General features: G+C 37.4%; 1 protein-coding gene across 1 annotated transcript in view; it reads right to left on the reverse strand.

The window, feature by feature from the left end:
• LOC134865872 (nuclear receptor coactivator 2-like) overlaps positions 1–6,000 on the reverse strand; it is a 42,383-nt gene extending 36,383 nt beyond the window's left edge. The window contains 1 exon segment of the mRNA XM_063885669.1: positions 5,792–6,000. The gene's annotated coding sequence lies outside the window, so the exon portion shown is untranslated.

Below are 6,000 nucleotides of genomic sequence, written 5' to 3' on the forward strand. Positions count from 1 at the left end.
CAAACCAGATCTCTTTATGTACATCTCTTCTGCTTTGGAGCCACACTGATAATGCTCTGAGCCGCTGAATTTATGGTCTGTGGCTTACTACAGGTTACTAGGGACAACATGTATTTGTTGATCTAGCCTGCATGGTATCTCTTGGTTGCACCTCTAGAAGCCAAAACATCTATTATACATTGAGGTAAATACAACTTTTAAAAGTGTATTTGAACAAAGTGTATCGTCACAAAACAAATATATGAAAATATGTCAGTGTTTGACACCCTGAGGCTCATTTTGGGTAGGGTTCGGGTTGCTTTTCTTCCTTTAAATGGAGCTGCAATGGCACAAAAGCTGCGATAACATTGGATTTCCCTGGTAGTGTCCTACAATAATCACTTCGAACATCCAACACCCAGTAAAGTCCAGCCTAAGGAGACATTACTTACTACTGCCTTCAGTCAGTTGTCTGCAAAAAGAGCTGAACTTTGAGTTTAATTTACAGAAAATACAGAATTTATCAGTGGAAGCACCATTTAAATATTGCCTTTTTCTTTGTTACTCTCTTCCCACTTCTTTCAAGCTAAAATGTATTGGTTTTGTGTTGTATTGTCATGTGTGGTTACTACACATCTCTTTTGGTGCATTAAAAGCTTTAGACATGTTTATACCGAAATAAATGCAGTTGTTTTCTGTTCTTCCCAGTAGAAATGTGACCTCTCTAGGTAAATTACAGTATTATACAATCATTCCCAGAAGTGAAACCTCAGACAATTCATTTTAAGCATCTAAAAAACATCCCTAGTAAGTATTGCTCACAGTGTGTCAACAGGGGAAGTCATTACTGGATAGCAGACACAGTTTTACATTAAGTTAAGCGCCGTTAGGTGTTGAACAACTCAATGAATAAGGGACATGTTGCTTTTGTGGGACCCAGAATGAGTCACAGTAGAATATTCTGACCTCTAAGATGTTTGAAATCTCCTCAACTCAACACATAAGGTAAGACTTCAAAGACAAAGTTGCAGTTATTCCTCTGAGACGTTCATAAAGTCTAAATCCAACATAGCTAATAATAATGATTTGGCAGTAACTTCAAAAACAACAACTAGAGACATTTCCAATATAAGATGTCATTAAAATCCCCTCAACTTAAGTTAAAAACCCAATAGAGAAACTGATACCTGATATTTTGGCTGACAAAATGAGTTGGCAGTTATTCTCTCTAGAGACACTTCTAATGCCACTGTAATGTTCGAGATTTGATCGGCCAATTTGTGCCTAAAATCCCCAATTCTGTCATCATGACAACAAAGGCGGGGCGTCTCTCTCGCCACCTGGCAGCCCGTTGGTCTTTTCTTTTTTTTTTATTGAATTGCTGTCAAAGCTTCCAGAGACTCCTGACACCGGCGTGCTGGAATGGAAAGCAAACGCCTTTCTGTGTGCTGTGAAGTGAGTCGCCGTAAAAATTCAAGCTGTACACATTGACCTACTTAAACCAATTCCCTTTATTGGCAAACCAGCTACCCCCCATCCGTCCTCGCCTCAACAAATAAAGACTAATTGGTATTTGAATAGGAGGAAAAGTAATAGTGGTAATGATTTAGTGTCACATGAGCACTTTATAACTTAGAAATGTCTAGTTTTCTCTATTTTTAAATGTTTTGATTTGTTGAAGCTACAGCGAAATAAAGAACATGTTTTCTTGATTCAATTCTGTAGAAATGATCCAGATGGTGTGGATGATGACTCTAATTAGACTTTTGTTTAAACTCACACAAAAAAAGTACATAATTGCCTCGCAAAATTATAAAATAGAACAAGAAAGCACCAATTAAAATAACTGGATCAAGAGAAAATCCCCAAAAAATCAGGAACCAGAACAATGACTTCAGCACCAAAGATTAGTGGCTAAATCAAAAGACAAACAGATGTTAAACTTTATATAAACTGCACATGAATGGCTTGTTTGCGGGAGGCTCTGTGTGCATGTGCAGCTTCATGACTATAATGTGACAGCCCGATCGATTATAGACCGGAATCAATAACATTGAACACGCCTGCCCAGATGCTAAGTCAATTAGTGTACACACACACACACATGAAAAGAAACACATCCTCGATACTCTTCCATGTGAAAAACTAACACCAAATCCAATTTCCCCGTGTGCTAATTCGCACATGTCAGACTCAATAGTGTCCCGCAGCAGAGCCCCAGGCCCGGGACAATCTCCGGCCCTGAGACCCAATGTGGAAAATCATGTGTGTTATCACGTGTGTCATCACGTGTGTTAAGAGGGAGAATCATGTGTGTTTATTTATCAATAAGTAATGTGTTTTATCATGCTAATCATCACTTAATAAAGTACTGAGAGGATATATAATACATTTAAATTATGCCCTGGTAAATAATACAACCTGAACATGTAGCTTCAAAAAGTAAACTCATATTAGTTACTACTTAATATGCTAACCTTAGCTAGCTATGATAATGACATTAGTAAACAAATGTTAGCATCAGCACAACAACCAGAGACGAAAGTGAAACGTTTTATGTGATCGTTCAATCATGAGTTAATGTTTCTTTGCTTAAATCATCAGTTTAAGTTTACATGTGTTCGCTAACAACAGTAGCATAGCTAGCTAAAGGGCTTATAAGCTAGCTCATTAGGTAGTGTGGTTTGCTTCCACCTCCTGTAATATTTTTACAGTTATATCTAAATATTTAGGTTGTATGAGTGTTATTGTGTTATAAGCACACACACTCTTTAACTTGAGTTCAAGTTTCTTTAGCTAGCTTACAATGACTATTCTAAGCTAAATCATCAGGTTAAGTTTACATGTGTTCGCTAACAACAGTAGCATAGCTAGCTAAAGGGCTTATAAGCTAGCTCATTAGGTAGTGTGGTTTGCTGTAACCTCCTGTAATACTTTTACAGTTATATCTAAATATTTAGGTTGTATGAGTGTTATTGTGTTATAAGCACACACACTCTTTAACTTGAGTTCAAGTTTCTTTAGCTAGCTTACAATGACTATTCTAAGCTAAATCATCAGGTTAAGTTTACATGTGTTCGATAACAACAATAGCAGAGATAGCTAACAGGGGCTAATGTAAGTTAGCTCATTATGTTAGTTGGAGTTGTTAGCTTCCACCTCCTGTAATATTTGTACAGTTATATCAAAATATTATTATTAAGATAACATGTGTTTACAACTGTAGCATAACTAGCTAACAAGGGCTAAAATAAGCTAACTCCAGGAATTACTACATGTTGTCTGCTGTGCATTGGTACCTACTGTAACAGTAATATAAAAAAGGTAGGTTGTATTGTATTGTTTTGTTATACACACACTCATTAATGTACTGTATGTTTGTGTTGCAAATACACAATGAACACAAGTCAAACTAGCAGTATAACAAGCATCTAAATCACTGTGTTCATCAGTCTGAGGAACTTGACAAGAGACTCTACTGTATTTTATAATACAACACAAAACAAAAACTCCTGAAGCACATTGTGCAGCATGCTTGTGTGTGGCAGTCAGGCAGTCACAGTTAAGCTTGTAGAGCCAGAGAAAGAAATAGAAAGGCGTGGGGCGGCTTTGTTTATAGTCAGGGACACTATCTCATCAGGCTCGCAGCTGAAGTGATGTGCTACGTACAACATTCAACAGCGACCAACTATGGACACAAACTCATGAGCGTGATTTCCAACCAAGTCCTCTTCCCTTAAGTTTCATATCAAGTGACGCAAACTAGAGGACAATATGTGTCAGTGGAAGTAAACAGGTTTAACCCCTGGATTTAAAAAACAGTAGGCCTAAGCTAACTTGTCAGTTCAGTTATGACACTTTGACAAACAGTTTTGGTTGAGAGTTAGATAACGATGTTCTGTGGTATTGAGACTCAAAATGAACATCTAGATTTGATTTCTCAACACCAGAAGCCATGATCAAACAACGTTACGCAACATTTTATAGGGCAACATTACAAATTGTAGTTCCCCATCCTATACAACGACAATTAAGATGCCAGTACAGCTTGTATGAGACATGTTGACTAAACTAATGGGAGATAAAATTACTGGTATGATGAGTAACATTTTAAAAAACAAAACGAAAGCAAAAATACTGCTGAGTTTTACATTGTTCCACTGGCCTCAGGGTCAAACTCCACCTTCAACTCCCTGATCTACTTATCTGCCAGAGTGAAAATTAAAATACAGTCACAGCTGAACCACTTTACAAACGTCCTGTTCCTGCAGTGGGAAGAATAAAGATCTTGTACCAGTGAGATGCAAAATAGAGTGTCCATCCTCTCTGTTATTAGGGAAACTGACAAAGAATTTGGTCACCTTGACCAAAGCACACACACTTTTAAACTTAAGTTGAAGTTCCTTTGCTTACAACATTAGCTAGCTTACAATGAGTACTCTAAGCTAAATCATCAGTTTAAGTTTACATATTCAATAACAACAATAGCAGAGCTAGCTAACAAAGGCTAATGTTAGTCAACTCTTTATGTTAGTGAGAGTTGTTTGCTTCAACTTCCTGTTTTCACAGTTATATCAAAATATTATTAAGTTAACATGTGTTTAACAGTAGCATGGCTAGCTAACAAGGGCTAAAGTAAGCTAACTCCTGGAATTGGCACAGGTGGTCTGCTGTTCATTGTTATCTGTGGTAAAAGTAAAGATCTTATACCAGTGAGATCCAAAATAGAGTCTCCATCCTCTCTGTTATTAGGGATACTGATACACAATTTGAGGGTCATGCTGTCAGATGCTGGATAAGCACATTCTTGGTGTGTATACTCTTGTAGGCAAACAATGAATAACACAGAACAACTGTCTCACTAAGTCGGTACATAAAATAATTCTCCTACTTCTGATAAGTGCAAACAGCATCATTGTGAAACTCAGACTTTGTAAAGCTGTGAAAAGTTTGCCCGTTTACTTTGGATTTCCCTCAGATTGTTCGCTGCACACGTAGAGAACCTGTTGCTTTCTGAATGAGTGCTAACAACAGTTGTTATTGAAGCGCAGAGAACCGAGTAAACAGTTGGCTGCTAGACCTCAGGTGACAGAGCAGCAACAGGCCTGCTGACTGTGCACTATGTGTGTATGTGTGTGTGTGTGTGTGTGACCAGTCACTCATAACTACTCCTCCCAACCACTCCACACACACAAACACACACAGGCATTGAGTCAAAACCACAATAATACATGACAGCTCAAAGTCCAAGTCTGACTAAGGCAGTTTCGCATACTGTGAGCATCAAACTCCTACTGGTAATAATTAATTATATAATACTTATTTTTACTACTTAGGATGTTAATGTAAGGCCTGTTGCTTTGCCCTGTTTTATTTATACTGTATGTTACAGTTTTAAGTTTTACTTTTGAACATGTATGGACAAACTACGTCAATAAATAAGTATAAATATAAGAAAATTAATAAAATGTCTATCAATATATTAAGATGTATGTATTGTGATATTTAAATTAAATACACATAAAACATTTGAACAGTTTATAGTAAAAAAAAAGGCGTTCTTTTAAAAGTAAACAAAACATTAACCCACTATCTCAGATGGTTGGATCCTTGTATGACTTCCAAATTGACTGACAGGTGTTTAAACACACACTTATATCATGTAATTAAGGTTGCTTCATATCAGTTTTGTTAGTAAACAGTATGGCGCATAAATATTGACGTATAAACTCAGTCCAAGACTTTCTGTATGAGCTGTCATTTTTATAGCACCGGCCCTCTAAATCAGTTTTTCAAAATAAAAGTCACTTACTTCTGCTTTGGTTAAACCAGTCCATAACCAGCCCAGAGCCGGCCGACCATCCATCCCATGCCGGCCAGGCGGACGCTCTGTATTTCACACCACACACACACTGTCAACACAGCAGTTCACAACACACACACACAGAACTCAATCACACACTCGTTTTGTATTTCCCTTCTTTTCTCTGCCAGATTACCTTCGTGTGTGTCATCTGCGCC

This window comes from Eleginops maclovinus, chromosome 6 (genome assembly GCF_036324505.1).
Source record: "Eleginops maclovinus isolate JMC-PN-2008 ecotype Puerto Natales chromosome 6, JC_Emac_rtc_rv5, whole genome shotgun sequence".
NCBI classification, from domain to species: domain Eukaryota; kingdom Metazoa; phylum Chordata; class Actinopteri; order Perciformes; family Eleginopidae; genus Eleginops; species Eleginops maclovinus.